This window comes from Kryptolebias marmoratus, linkage group LG5 (genome assembly GCF_001649575.2).
Source record: "Kryptolebias marmoratus isolate JLee-2015 linkage group LG5, ASM164957v2, whole genome shotgun sequence".
Taxonomy (NCBI): domain Eukaryota; kingdom Metazoa; phylum Chordata; class Actinopteri; order Cyprinodontiformes; family Rivulidae; genus Kryptolebias; species Kryptolebias marmoratus.
In genome coordinates, this window is record NC_051434.1 from 8,518,651 (window position 1) to 8,535,220 (window position 16,570).

Consider the following 16,570-nt stretch of genomic DNA (forward strand, 5'->3'; position numbering starts at 1 on the left):
CCCATCAGCATCATTCATCTCTTTTTGAGGATTAAAATTTAGCTCACAACACAGAGAAACTTTCCCGTTGGCGTGGCAACGTGGAGGCAAACTGACAGTTCTCATTTTTACCACCTGTCACTCAGTTCCTGCTTTGTGGACCATAATGCTTTTCACTCCGCAGTGATGTCATGGACTGGCAGGAGTAGCCCGTGGTTCGCCAGCGCCGCAGAGCTTATTTGCTCTGATCACATTAGATCAGAAAAGACTGTTGTGCGCTGGTGCCTGCGTGGTGTCGGGCCACTGACAGTGGCAGTATTGAGTGGGCGACGGGTGGAACTGATGTGTGTATACTCATACAAGTGTAATACTTGCTGTCTATGCCTTCTTTGTACACGCTGTGGTGTGGCCTGTTGCGAACGGGTCTGTGTGTGAAGTGTTGGCAGTAACTTGGCAGTCTGGGCTGGGTGGGGCAGAGAAAGGTTTACTCATTACTGTGGGTGGGGCTGCGTGTCTCTGTGAGGGAGTGAGAGTCTGACGCTGAAATAAGAACGAGACTGCATGCATCAGCTGGAAAAGGGATGACTTGGGAGATTAGTGTGTTGCAGAAATATACACGTCTGATTTCGTTTCACTCGTCCCCGAAGGTTACAAAAAAAAAGTTAGACGAAAAGAAAACATCGAACTTTCTCCTAATAACACCTTGACACTTCTGTTTATATAATTTCAACAGAAAGTTCAACAGATTTAGAAGTAATCTTTTTTTTTTTTTTTTCTCCCCACTTTAAACACAAACGTGCTGTTTTCCAGACAAGTCTGAGTCAAGTTCACTTAAAGGTGCATCATTTTGAAAAATGTCTATCAGAACGTTTCACTATTGCTTCTGCTAATAATCTCTGAGATACCACTTTCATCATAACATACAGTAGGCATTTGTGTGTTACCAGAAAACATTATAATAATAGATTGTGAAGGATTAGAACGTGGCAAACCACAGATTGTAATATGGTCTGCAGAGCACACTCTACATTGTTCAATGTTACATTCACTGTTTCATTCATGAACTTCCTGTTTTTTTTAACAAGCTCAAAAGTTAATTCTAATCATTGACTCTTTGAAAGAAAATCAGTGGTGTTTTCCATTTACCTCAAAAGATCTGGGGATGACGTCACACTCAACTTCACCATGTTCCAGGTCCGAGTTAGTAAACCAGCAGGATTGGCCAAATCTTTAATCTCAGGCTCACTACAATTAGCAATACAGGTGATAACATTGACTTGCTGTGCACTGAAACACAGGAGCAACATGTTTCCTCATAAAAAAGAAATGGAGTGCACCAAATCTCACTTTAGAATAATTACGTAGTGGATGCTACAAAATTATGGGGCAGTATTTGCTCCTTAGCATGCTAATTTAGTTCAAGATATCTGCAGCAAAACACAAAAAAATGTCTTTGGCATAAAGGTAAGATCAAAATTTTTCAAAATATATATGTGTTTAATGGTTTAATGATCAGGCACAGATGAACACTGACACAGTTTAAGAGAATTTAGTTTAAGCTTTTTTTTTTCTCCAATGAATTTGTCGAGTTGACAGCAGAGACATGTTTCAATCTCTTCCAACCCTGAGCAGCATAAAGCAGGTAGAGAAAATGAATGACAGAATGAATAAATGATATCTGCAGGATGTGCAGCTGTTACAACTTCTGACTTATTCATATCATCATAAAATAGAAATGTTACCTTGTTAGACGTGTTTTAAAGAAAATTTCCCTCTAAATTCTGCATATTTCTTTTACCATTTTTGGCTGTGTACCGTAAGTTTGTAACGGTAGATTCTTCATTGGGTCTGTAGCAGTCTGCTCACATGCATTTAAGCCATATTTTGATGTTAGATTTTTCAGTTTTTGTACATATATGTATATATATTTTGAGACTTTCATTGGATGCGCTATCACACTCAAGCACAAATATAGGATACTACATGCACAGACAGGCTGGAGTTGACTCTTCACTGGGGAGGTTAAGGGGTTGGCATTAAAGTAAAGCATCAACTTAAACAGGATATTGCACACATGGTCACGTAACGTGTATATTCTGGCAAAAAGTCACATAAAAAGAGGTCCTTGAGTGGAGAAACTGGTGTGACATAAGTAGATCTGTCCCAAATATAAACTCTGACACTTGCAAATGACATAAGGTAGTAAAAGATTAAAAAGAGGCAAAGGCAGGAATAAATACCCAAAGTCATTTTTAATCTCTGGCTGAGTGTGTGTGGCTTTCTTTATCTTCCTGTGTGTGTGTAAGTGTGTTTCTGCACTTCCCTCATCCTCACATTCTGCTTCTTTTCTCCGCTGCATCGATCTGTCTCTCCCCTCCTCGTTTCATTCTTTTTCTTTCATTTCCCTCCTTTCCTCAAAGGACAACTCACCCAATACACCGGGATCAATATGCACCTCACAAACATGAGAGCGTTCGGGTGCGCGCGAGCACACATATTCACGTGAAGAGTCTCAGTTGTTAGTATGCTGGTATGTGAGGTATTTTTACTTTGCAGAGGGGAGAAAATACTTTCCTTTGAAAGCCCTGATCTGTAATTGGTGCACAGTGTTGCCTTGTTGAGACATTACTCCACTACTGGCTTTGTTTTCACAGTGATTTATTACATTTTAGATATTTTGTCTGTGTGAAATGTTATTTTCTGGCTGTTTGACTCTGTAAGTCAGGGATTGAAAGCATATGAGATTTAGAGATGAAATTAAAGTAAAAGCTCGGTTGATGTTTTAGTTTATAAATGGAATAAGACAGACTTTGGAGTAATGGTGTTTTTTTTCAGGTTAAGGAAAGCAGAAAAATGGTTTGACTCCGAGCCAAACATGTGTGAATGCATAAAGGTACAACAAACCACATGTGAGTTGCCAACAGAATTTAGTCCACCTTATGAATCCGCGCCTCGCCCGCGTCTTCGAAGAGACTTCCAGGTGAGGGAAATGGACGCAAGCAGGGAGAGGAAGGATTTCTGGCTCCGGCCATATAAATACAATGTAATCTTGTTCATCCCATGTGGTCCTAATGCAGGGCTGAAATGCAGACCTTTGGGGTTTTAAAAGTCCCACGCGTGACATTCAATTTCGTGAGAGTCAAGAGAAAACGCAGAGACGACCAAACGAGATAAATGGGAATGTGTGCTTTCAGCAGATCAGAGAAGAGTTTCATTAAAGTTTTGTCTTGTTTACATTTCTGGCCAGCGGAGGTAATTATGTTTAAAGGACGGACGCACACACGCAGCTATATTTTCATGGAGTTTCCATTACTATAAATTATACATTCCTCGCTCCTTCTGTCTCTGGACACATTCATGCGTGTCAGGCTACATGTGTAGCTGTATAAGGGTGTGTGCTCTCACACTGCTCGCATGCTTAATTACATGCAACATGTGCGTTTGCATTCTGCCTGAGTGTGGGGAAGAGTGTGTGTGTGTGTGTGTTCTGAGAGGAAATTAAAGCTTGAATTTAACTTATTTGCTGTACTGATAATTTGGCATTGCTTTGTATCCGCTACAGGAAATTAGAGATTATGTTTGAATCTGTGTGTGTGTGTGTGTGTGTGTGTGTTAGAGACACTGTCCGTTTGTGTGCTGAATGCTCATATATTATACTCTAATTATATAAAGCTGTGTTCCCAGAATATTATTTTAATGAAATAATGTTTTAAAGACATTTATGCTTCTTAAGTTAACATCAATTTCTTGTACAATCATCCACAACAAAGTACTTTTTCTTGACCTTTTTTTCTTAACTGTCCAACTTCTCATCTTTAACTTTATGGTAAAAGCAAGAGAGAGGACAGAAAAATGTCCTAAAAAGAAGCAGGAGACCGAATCAGTGTTATGTTTATTGGGTAAAGAATAATTCATATTTTAAGACTAGCAATTATAAACTATCAACAAATTTTTTAAATCTTTAAATCTACTGTAAAAATAAAAATACCACAGATAACAGTATGTTTATACAGTATATTACAGTACTGGTATGTTTATAATGGTTTTTTTTAAAAATTAGCTTTAAATACAGATGGGTCAGTTGACAGATGATAGATCTCACAGGTCTTTGGTTGATTAAAAAAAGATTTATATTTGTTTCTTGTTTCTTAGAGACATGACTTTCTACAGCAGATGAGTGCATCAGATCATTTTATTGTGGCGCTAATAGTTCTAGGTTTGTTCTCCACTTTCCCAGTTTTTTCAGCATTTTTAAAGAAACTCTGCAAACCATGACGAGACATGCCAACTTTTTAGCTAATAGGCTGGACTGAAGAAAGCCATTGCCCAATGAAAAACTTTGAAAAAGCTTCATATAATTAGGGAGGCTATAGCTCAGGACCACTTTAAAAAATTGCAAGAAATTTGGATGCTTAGAAGAAAACTTGGGGGGAAAGAAAGGAATACGTTTGTACAGTTTTGTGTATTGTTTATTGCTACTAGATTTTAATCTGAAAAAAGTATGTAGGATTATTTTTATCAGCATTACAGCTTTATAACTTGGACACAATGAATGTTTTTTTGTATACAAAGATATGACAGAGAACTGTAATATTTCTAAAATGTTTTATTTTTGCTCAGTAAAAAGTTGAACCATGAAGTTGAGCTGCTGCATGCCCCAGATAATTTTACTTTTCAAAGATACGCTCCATCAGCGGTTTGGCCAGTGAGCCGTGACGCCATGTTCTGCACGGCCTGTTTCTGACCGTCATGGCCTGTTTTTGTGTGCACAGCTTGCAAAATGGCATCGTAGGCCGTGCACATTATTTTCTTGCTAAAAAACAAAAAACAAAAAAACATTCAAAAATGCCCTGCAATTTTCACACAGTGCACACCATTCAACAATGTACAACAAGATGAATTTAATTTTTAAATTTTAAATCATAAGACTTGGGAATCTAGGGGAAACCATGTTGTCAAGGAGAAAAAAAATGTTTATTAGAGGTTGCATTTTAGGGGTTTTACTTTTGTTTTTGTTTGTGCATATGTGCAACTCACTTCTGATTCTTGTGGCAAGAAACTATTACTGTCCTTTAGAGATGTGCATGGCGGCGACAAGCTCAGTACTATCTGCTGGTGCCCATCGACCAGCCCACCAGCAGTCAAACATCAATACGGCTGTAAAGCTGTGATCCGTCTGAGCTCAAAGGCACATTTCTTACAGACATAAAAAAAACCCAAATCAGATCAGAGATGAGGATCTTCTGCTCTAGACTTCCACGGAGTGAGCTTTCTTTATTCTGCCTAGTTATTTATTTATTTATTTTTTGAGTTTGTGTGTCTGGTAAGGGATACACACTGATTTTCACCCAGTATCTGTTTTAAACACACATTCAGACACACACACTCACTGGCAAAGTTGTCTGTTCTTGACTGTTCGGTTTGTTTGCGTAGCAGTCACATTTCCCATCAGGACACAGACTCAAATAAACAGAGCCATGCTTGAAAAGGGGAAAAATCAGGAGTGTGTCTGCTTTTGTGTATGTGTGCCTAGTGCATAAAACCATATCCGTGTTTAGTGTAACAAAAAGAAACCCAGATAAGCGGTATTTTTACCTGCGTGCATGTGTCTATTTTATCATCATTTTTTTGTCTGTGTAAATATTTTCAGAGAAAGTCATGCTTTTAGCATGTGCCTTTGTGCTTGAATTTCTGGCCGTTTCTCCTAGATTGGAGAGTGTGTGTCATGATGGTGGTTTTACGCTCTGTAACAGTCCACAGCAGTCTGATTGTCTGTAAGGAACATTACATTTGGCTTTGAAAACAAATGACACCATTTTAACCACATTTGGAGCGTTTCTGGTTATTCCACACATGCCACGCTGTCACACTGCTGACATCTGTACAAGGAAGGTAACAGCCTGGCATTATTGGCTCATGCAAATCCACTGTATGTGTATTTGCTTGGCCATGTTTGCTTATGATGGTAATTCTCCATTCAGTTGTGCTTAGAATCACCCGATTGCTTGATTTAAATTGGTGTCAGTTATTTGCAAAGTGTAAAATTAGTCTTTATTCATAGAAAAGTGCGTAATATTGACTTTGAATTTCTGGAATTCGTCAGTGTGGTTTGTCTTTGGGTTATTCTGTGGAACCAGGGCAGGGCAGGGATTAGAAAGATGTTCCTTTTACTATAAAGTGCCAATTCTGTCCCACATGTGTTTCTCCCTCTGAAGACTCTGACTTCTAAAGGACCTGGTATGGTGGTTCTTTCATTTTGCATTGATGCCATACAGAACGCTGTTGACTCTTGTCTACTAGCAGTTTAATCCAATCAACGTTCAACCAATGCATTCTGTCATTGCCAAGGGAAGTACCTGCAAGTTTCTCTGTAGCCACTACACTGGTTTAATTCTTGTATTTCTTTATCCTAAAACAGCTGATGCAAAAGTGCCACCTTTATATACTTGAAGGCAGCTGCTGAGTAACAGACCATCTGGAATCATTGATGTATCAAAAGACTTTTTTTTAGTCGTCTTGGCTTTACTGGCGCTCTTTAAAACTTATAATTTATGACAAACCACGCCTGTTTGACACAAATGAAAGAAAGCTAGGGTTAGGGTTAAATTAGTTTTGATAGTTTTTTTTCTTTGATTATACAAAATGAATTAACAGAACTAAACGGAAACATTTTTTAATTTTCCTACGAACAAGTAGTGTAATATGAGTTTGGCGCTGTCTACTCACAAATGTCCTTATTGCAGTGTTTCATTTGTTCAGACATGTGTCGCTTACACACACAGCAATTTCATTGGTTCAGCTGGGCGCCCATGACACATACGTTCCACCCTCCCCTCCAGCAAAACAACCAGGTGTTTTTCATCACGTCGACATGGCAACGATAAAACACGGTGGTTATTTTAGCTCCTAGCTGTAATTTAGACGTTTGCATCAATTACTGTTATAATCAGCTTCCAAACACACACTACTGGAAGTGCATGTGTGTGTTCTTTTTATATTTGCGCACTTCTGGCATGACTTGCACATCCAGTCGCTCAGTTCTCATATGTTTCTGTAATTTCTCCCGCTGCCTTTGTGTCTGTGTAAGGCAGGAGCAACACACTACAACCTCTGGGGTGTGTGTGTGTCTGTGCAGCGTGCACATTTACAGGCATGCAGACCTAGGAGTGTGTTCACACATGGAATCAATATTGAGGCCAGATGTTCGTTTTGCTACAACAAGACCTCTACACGCAACACTAGCCAGCTCCACAAACAGACACACACATAGAAATGCATGGAGTACGCCAATCTGGCAGCACTTGTGTAATTAGGAAGCTGATTGGTTAGATTAAATGTCCATCTGACCCCTGACCAATAGTTAATTAGAAAACCCTGTCTTCAGTCCCTGTTTTCCCTTGTCTTCTGGCTCACTCGTTGTGTTTTTCCCTTCTTTATCTCAGCTGTTGATCTGAGACATTTTCACACAATCGTGACTTTTGCTTTGGTAATGGTAACTGATTGTAATTTGACAAATGAGAAAGAAGAAATTGGTGAAAACTATGTTAAATAGTTTGAACAAAGCTTCTTAAATGAATGAAAACAGACTGACAGATAACTTTGTATGCCTTTATCCATCAGTGTTTCCAGATTATCTAATGAAAAAATAAAAACAACATGTTTTTGTTTATGGCAGTGCACGATAAAGCGAATTAACTACTATATATAATAAAAACACAGTTTTTTTTTGGATGTCTGAAGTCATTAATCAAATGAAAACACTTTGTTTTGGGCCACCGAGATCTGAATTTAAGATGCTACATCCGCCAACTTAAACCTGAAATACCATTTTACCTGTGTTGTGAAAAACCACAACACTTTTTCTGTTGCTTTTTTTCCATCATCAGTACAGTAACTGGCCAATGATACTTTATTGTTGTTTAGAAATGCTTTTTATTATGACTGTTAAATAAGACTCCTCAATGCTCTTCTTTATTTATTTATTTAGAAAGAAAAGAAACATCAATGATAGGTAGCCCTTAAAACTGCTTCACATTAGTATATGAAAACCCTCTCAAAACAGAGGAATGGATCCAAGGTCGAACTGCATGTGGTGAATACACAAGTTTCTGTAAAGTATATTGCCATTCAAGTATTTTTTCTATCTATTGTGTACTATCTCAGGATATAAGGTTTTCAACTTGTGTTCAGCTTTGGTTTTTTTTCAATTTGTACTAAAACATTTCTTGCATGTTAGCTTAAACTTGTAGGACCACTCTTAAGAAAACGTCCTTGATGTTGAAGAGGGAATAGAGGCAGAGTAAATTTACAAATTCACTTCATTCATTTAAACCAGATGGCATAAATGCAGCCTGAAGTTCATGGTTGAAAAGGGAGCAGTTCTACTACATCTTTGTGGTATTTTGAATGAAGCATTTCAACCATTTGATTGGGACTTCAGGAAATTGTTCCAACTTGTTTATAAAAGGTATACGCCTTCGTAATCGAGATACAATGCATACGTGTTTTTAATGTAAACAGTTTGTTGCTAGAGGATCTTGTTTAATTTATTACTTCACTCTCCTCTTTCAGTCAGACATCTGTTGCTATGGAGAGAGCATTTAGAGTTGAACTGATACAGGGTTTTCAGGGTCCATTTAAAGCTTCTGCCAATATTGATTTGCAAGAAGGAAAAAAAGTCTATGAGCACAATGGCTCGGGTTATTTTCTTATGTACAGATTAATTTCCTTAAGGTATAATCAAAAGGGAAAACAATACAGCCTATGTTTTAGTAACTCGGAAGCAACATGATCCACTAAGTAGGTAAAAGCTTATTGAATTGTGACTTTGTTTTGATCTGTACTTTGGCTCATGTGCCGCAAAGAGTACTCTAATGCAAAGAGAGTAAGTTTTATCAGTTTTACGTATGTTACGCAACTAAAATACAGAACCTATACTAACTTACATAGGCTAAACAATATATTACAGTGGGGTCAATATGTGTTCATTATTTTATACTATATTTTTAACATTATCTCTTTCACTTGCACCATCTTTCCTCTACCACATGCTAAATGTCTGAGGTCAATTTTGTGTTTTGGTAAAGTTTGAATTTTGCAGATCTAAATTGCCGTAGCAACAATAAACTTGATTTCCTGAAATAAATAATGAATATAATTGGAAAATACTCTAAGATTGCGGTTTTCACATTGACGTTCAAACCAATTACGGGCACATACACACCCATAAAAATATACAATTATTTCAGGAACACATGAAGGTTCTACCTGTCATCTTGACACTTTAATCCACTTCACTTAAGGACATCCAGTCACACCCATCTATGGTGTGTGTATGTGAAAGAGAGAGTGTCTACACGTTTGTGTGTTTGGGAGGAGGCAGTGCCATGGCAACCTCGGCGGCCGAAGGCCTTCTTGGCAAGGTTACAAGATTGCCCTGGGCACGAGCGAGCACAGCACAGCGCCATCAGTGTGTGTGTTTGTGTGTGTGAACAGAATGTAGAGTGGAGATTTTCACTCTCAACTACTCTCGGTGGAAACATACATTCAGCCTCAAACTTGTAATAGACACACACGAAGTCACACTGCCATGAATACTTGATAAGGGGTGAAAGCTGGAGAAAGATGCATCACTTTCACTCTTTTCCCTCCCTGCCCCCCCAGCTCCTCCCCCTTTTCTCTGTTTGTCTCCCCCTTTGTGCTCCCCTGTGGGCTCTTCACTCATTAGGAATTCTACGTTAGTGTCTGCTTGTGTGTGTTTCCCTGTGCAAGCGTGTTTAAGAATTCTGCTCCACTGGCATGATGCATCTTGTACACTCAATTTCCCCTAAGACCATTTCTCTTTTGTTCTCTTTCCCTCCCTGTGTGTCTGGCTGGCTGTGCAACACAACAGCACCCGACACAACTTAGCACAGCTTCAACTGTTCAAGACCTGTTTGCTCCTAGAGTATATATATTGACTCGTATTGTGTTGCCTTTGTCCTGTGTTGCTCAGCGAATAGAGCCAATGCTAAATATATTGCCTGGTTGTGCTGTGGGAGCACTGTTTTATTCAGTTTTAAATTTTGCTTAGAGCCATGGAGTTTGCTCAGGACATGTGCCACCTACACTGTACTACATCTGAGTCTGTCACACTGTGTGACACAGATGACTCTTTCATTTTACGGTGATAAGATATTTATAAGGCTTAAATTCATAAATGAAATCAGCAGTGAAAATATATATTTTTTGGATCATTAACAATATAGTACTCACACTTCAATGTGATGAATGAAAGAAAAAAAAATTGGAGCGATGATATAGAAAAGATGGATGAGGCTATCTACAAATTACTTTCCAACTTACCCACCTACCAATTTACTTACCAAATTTCCAATTTATCTAACAACTTAATCACCTTCCAACCAATTTCACCTACCTACTTTTCTACCAACTTACTTACCATCTTATTATTAATTTACCTTCTAACTTATCTACTAAGTTACATTCCAGCTTGGTAGATACCAACCAATTTGCCAACAAAATTATATACCAGCTTAACTACCAACCTAGGCTTTTATTAAGCAGGAGAGATCTAACTATCTCAGCAGTCAGTGCTTTGTTTACGTCAATCACTGGCTTGCAGCTTATATGCCTTTTTTATAACCAAACTATTCCTAAAAAGAGGTTTTATCCCCCTACAAATGGTATGAGAATTCCCTCAGGAATTTCTTTTTTTTGTTGTTTGTTGTATTAGTTGTTGTATTTATGAATGTCATATAAAAAGAAATGAAAGCCCACGACAGATGCAAGTAAATAATAAATTGTGAGACAATACACCGGATGGTTTGAAAATTCTACAAATGGTGGGATTTTTGTCTGTATGTCTGCATGGGTTGTGTGAACTGCTACTTGAAGGTGGGTCATTGTTGCAGATGTTTGGCCTCTGAGTTTGTACAGAGACTCAGTTGGACGTACACACTTAAACACACACATGCTGATGCAAACATTCACAAAGTCAGGCCCCTCGGTCCCATCTTTCCTGTTTCCTAATAGACCAGGTGCAGCCAAACAATGGATGTGCGCATGTTTGCCCTTTGTTTGTGTGGATTTATTTTGTGTGTGTGTCATTTTCCAATCACCATTGAGCTTAAATGTCCTTGACAGTTTTTTATTTTTTTTATTTCAAAGTTTTATCTTGATGACTTTGCTTCTGTCAGATTTTAGAAAGTGCACACAGTTTTACTCACAGTTTCTGACTGTAACTGTAGTCTGTGTTTATATTACTCATATGGGGAAAGTAAAAAAACTGGCCACATATGTCTGTTCGCACTAGATCAGGACAATTCCACCACTGTTATCTTCATCTTCTTCCAGGAATGTTGGAGCCATGATCCATCTTTTTAACTGTAACGGAACACTTTTCCTATATCTGAGCCAGGTCTGATAGGATCCACTTCTAGTTCCAGAGTTAGTTCGTGTATTTTGGGTTCAAGTCCCTGAGATAATCAGACCCATTTTAGAGAAAAAGTCTCCTCTGAAAGTGGATCCATGTTATTCCTTTGATCTAACACAGCTCACTGATTAAGAACAACTCTCCCTCTCTCAAAGCCACAGTCCTTGGAGTCGTGATGCTGCCAGGAGACTTGTCGACCCTGCTGATAATAAATGTAAAACTGAAAGAATAACAGTGGAATTTATTCCAAATTTTAGCTGTTTACTTTAAAACAATCCTGGTTCAACATTGATTTTAAGTTATTGACTTACGTTTCTTAAGTCAGAAACTTCAAAAATGGAAAAAAGAAAAAAATGTAACAATTTTTTAAAAATATCTGTATTTAATAGACAAAAAGATCATATATGTAATAGACACAAGCGCAAAGGAAAGGCTTTCCAATGTTGTCACTGACCAATTTTGTTGCAATTAAAAACTGGAACAGAATGGCAGCAGTGGCTTTGAAATTTGGGAAAGAGCTAAAGCAAGACATAAAAGTTCTTGGAGGAGTTTTCGAATTTTTATACAAAACACTGTTTTGGAACAATTTTGCAATTAACAGAATAATTAGTTTGTCAGGATTTAACATGAAAAGCATATCCATCAAAAGTTTAAGTCTTCCAAAATAAAATGATGGTTACAAAATTTCAAAGAGTTGAATATGTGCTAATTCCCAGCATTTACAGTGCACAATAAAGGCAGACGCAGGAAACCACCACTGAATGCGCGAGAGTCTTAGTGAGAAAGGCTCATGCTGCCGTGATCTGTATACTTGCCATCGTCACTCAATCTGCTACTGCTTCCAGAGATGTAACATGAAACATCTCTGCTCAGAAATGTTGCCGAGTTCTCTGGGCGTGAGCTCATCTCAGATGGACAGAAGGACTGTGGACATGTGTTCTGTGATCAGACGAGTCCAAGGTTTAGCTTGATTTTTGAGAAAAACAGATGTCAGCTTTTTGGTGCCAAAGATGAGAGAGTCTGTTCAGGCTGTTATCACCGAAAGGTGGAAAAGTCTGCGTCTGTGATGGTACTGTGGTACATCCGCGGCCATGGCATGAGTGACTTGCATATGCATGATGATAACCTTGACCCAAAAGCATATTTTAGAATTTTTGAAAGGACATATGCTCACACCAGTGCAACCTGTCATTCTGGGATCATTGTAGCCTTCCAGTGAGACATCGCCAAACCTCATTCTGCTCAAAATACAACAGTGTGGCTCCAAAGACACATAATGTGTTTGCTTGACTGGCCCACTTGCAGGTTAGTATTGTATATGATTGAACAGGTTGTTAAACAGCTAAAATCTTGTATTCAGAACAAATGAGCGAAGATTCTTTAGCAACAGTTAGTGTCTTCAGTTTCCAAGGGAAGATGTGACGTAACACGATCATAAACATGCCTTTTATTTGGGAAATCCTTCACTCAATCACAATCTGCTAAGTTAATAAGATTAATGTACAAGATAAGGGAAACGTTTGTTCAATTTTTTAGAACTTGACCTTTTTTGGTTTTGTCTTATTTACACTTACTTAATTTTATTAATAACCAACAGTTTATTCACCTATTAACTTTAAATGCCACAGTTTACTAACATACTTTATATTTCCTCAAAGTGAACCTGTCTTAATACTTTCTATCTGCAGGAATAGTACAAATCTTGTAAAGTCAGGTTCTGAGGAAAAGTTCTGAACAATTATTTATTTTTTACATTGCCGTCAGGTTTGCAGTACATGGTTATCCCAGCAGAAACATGCAGAAAGTGTCCCAGGCTGCATTAGAAGTACTACAGATACTGTAGCTGCTGTCGTTGCCATTTGCACTTGGTTTATGAAAAGAAAGATGTTTGCATGAACCACGTCAGATTAGAGTTCTTAAAAGTCGTCATCAGTCCACTTTGGTCTTGGCCTCACTCGAACCAATTTTAAACTTGTCAGTTTGGTCAGAATTAAACTCTGTTTGCTCACAACGTTTCCACCAAATTCCACTTCAATGTACTTTGGCATATTTACTATCACATGTTTACTATCCATCTGGTTTTTGCAATTTTCCTTTGCTTTTTTGTTCAATATATAAGTGTTTTCAGTATCTTAAAAATATATTAATAGTGATACAGTTGATGCCCAAACCTGCCATATAAGATCTGAAATGTAATGACTTGGAAGAGGGGGTGCAGACAGTAAGATTTGTGGAGTCAAGAGTAAAAGTCAAAGAAAGGGAGAGAGAGGGCAGTGAGATGACAACGATAGGAGGAGGAGAGAGAAGACACGAGGAGAAAAGTAAAGGCGGACAGAGAGAAAAAGGAGAGCAGCTGCCAAACTCTGAGTGGGGTTAAGCATTACCACAAGTACAACCTAATAAGGTCTGAAAGTGTGCAGAGACACGCATATACACAGACTTGGCCAACATAAAAACCAGTGTTTGTGCAGTAAACAAGAGTGAGCAGTAAATCACATTTGGCCTCAGAGCCTCTGATGCTGAATATAGTTTTGATGCATCACACTGAAATTTAGTGGAGGAGTTTTTCTTATGCCGACCTTAATGTTGTGTGGTGTTTGAAACTGTTCTGCTGGTAGACTCATCTACAATTCAAGTAGACTCACATGGTTAGAGCTGGTTTTAGAAGTCTCTCTCTTTGTGTTTCAATTTTAGCTTTCTTTTAAATTGTTTAACAAAATTTATGTTAAAGGAAACCTCCATTATTTTTGACAATGTAAAACATCTAAATACAGTATTTTTAATGGTGAAAGTGGCTTAATGATGCTTGTCGTGATACGCTGAAGGTCATAAGCAGGCGGCAGAATGTTTTGTAAGGCGCTAATTACAAAAGTGCATTTGGGGAAGATGTCATCTTCTACTGTTTTGTTGTTGTTTATTTGTGATATTTCTGGAGTTGGGCAGTGTAGGATTCTTTTGATATTATAAAGTCACTTAATTCGACTTGTCACTTCTATTACCTACCTAAACCACCTTCTGGAATGCATTAAATTCCCAGAAGTAAGACTTAAGAGGTACAATTTTACTTTTATATCTTTGTGTGTGTTTTGTAGTTTAATATGCCAAAGATTAAGGAGGTACGCTGTAACTCACAGTTACTGAACAAAAGAATTAGTCATTAAGATTTTGGTTGTAATCCAGTTTACTGGGCTGAGAAAGTAATACAGGGCTTTCATGTTTTTGCATCCACTTGCCGATTCCTGGACATGGCAGAGGCTGCAGCTTTGCAAATTGGACTGCAACAACACTGTGGAGGGCCTAAACAAACTCAACAAGTCAACCACTCCAAGCTAAATAATAACTGTTGAGTCCTTTGCAAGCCCTAAGTGAGGAATGAATGTTGACATTTCTCCCTGCAACGCAACCCTCATAAGTAACCCAAGAAGCCAAAATGAAAATTGTCAACTCCCACAGTATTCAGACAGTAAGAATTAAATCACACATAAACACCCCCCCACGCACACGTAAACCAAAGTAGTCAACTTCTGCTTGGTTGCTCCCTTTCTGCCTGAGGCAAGGAAAAAGCAAATGCCTTGCAAAACAAAATGAATAATGGGAGGTTTTAAAGATTGGGGATAAATTTGTTCCCCCCCTTTTCCACTGTGTGGTTTATCACTTTCTCCCTCTCTGAGTGGTTTCTTTCTTTCTTTCTGTCTCCCCTTTTCTGCCGAAGGGAGATTAAAAGCTGATAGGAGATTGCGAAGACATGTTCCACCCCTGTTCTGACACATGCACGCGCTCACAAGCAAACAGACGGTAACATTAGCTCTTGTATAGCTGGGAGCTCTTGATGTAAAACACATGTTGCTGCCTCGACAGCGTGCACCGGTGTATCTACGGCTGTTTAAAGCAACTTTATCGCTCCATCAGTTCAGAGACAAGGAGCGATTCATTCAGTGTGGGAAGTGGGAGTGGGGGATTGGCTTTGTGTGTGCTTCTAAAGATAGGTGATTGGTAAAAAATAATTGATGAAACTTTATAAATTTAGTGTTCACCTTTAGAATGTCAAATACACAGGTTTCAGACGATGGAGTCTTTAAATGATAGTTCCTTTTTATTTAGTTGTTTAAGTCCTATTAGGGATATTTTTCACAGATTAGGCAAACCAAAATTACTTTGCAAGGTATCAACACTAAAGTAGTATTTATTGCAAATTGTATTTTCTCAATATTAAGAACCGTATCTACTTTCTTATACTTATGCCTCAAAACTATATTGTTAGGTTAGGATATTGTTTTGAATTTGAGTTAAATTACACTTTTCATGACATTAAATACATGTCATTTAACACACTTCTGAAATAAGCCTTTACCATTGTGATGATTTTCATGGCACCAGCAAAAAACAATAAATTATAGTTTAGTGGTGTCTGTTTCATGCATTTAAATGCTTGTTTACAAATATCAGACTAGCCTTTTCATTGAAAAACTGACCCCAAAGTTTGACTTGAAACTGTTCTTAATTTATTACAACCCAAAAAACAAAAAAACATTGTAGTAAAACATATCCAGCAAGTAAACCCTTATAACATCAGGAGTTTTATGTTTTTCTGATCTAAAAATGCTGTACCAGGTCTGTTTTTCAGTTCATAGGGAACTGAAGTACTTTGATCAATAAATTTGTTCAACTTTTCAGGAAGACAAACAAGACAGTTTGACTTTAGTTCCAGAGTTTGGCTTCTGTAACGTGTTGGTGCCTGTAACTGTGCGGATAGAAAGCAATAAGTCTAACCTAAATTGTAGCTGTGGAACAGATCTGAAAAAGAACAGCAGTCCTGACCCAGTGTCTGCTTTTGGTTAACCACTACCGAAGGTTTAGTCTAGCAAAGAAGTAAAAATACAGGTGACTTCTACTTGCACACATATATTTTACACCTTCTGCTCTGTGTTTCCTCAGACTTCAAATAATCCCATTTTGTTCCAAACGCTGTTTTTGATTTTTATTTCTTTAAGGGAAAAACTAACGGAGACGGCTTCAGACTTGAAAGGTGTAATTCATTAAAGAATCAGCAATGAAAGTGTAAAGTCCTTCCCTTTCTCCCACACTTCTTTTTATGTGGTACCTTCAACTTCAGTTCTATTTTTATCCTCTGCTGTCTGACATCAGTGTGCAGCCGAA

The 16,570-nt window shown here is 38.1% G+C and overlaps 1 protein-coding gene across 5 annotated transcripts in view; it reads left to right on the top strand.

Annotated features, from left to right (window-relative positions):
* trps1 (trichorhinophalangeal syndrome I) overlaps positions 1-16,570 on the top strand; it is a 104,727-nt gene that overhangs the window by 59,863 nt on the left and 28,294 nt on the right. The window lies entirely within an intron of this gene.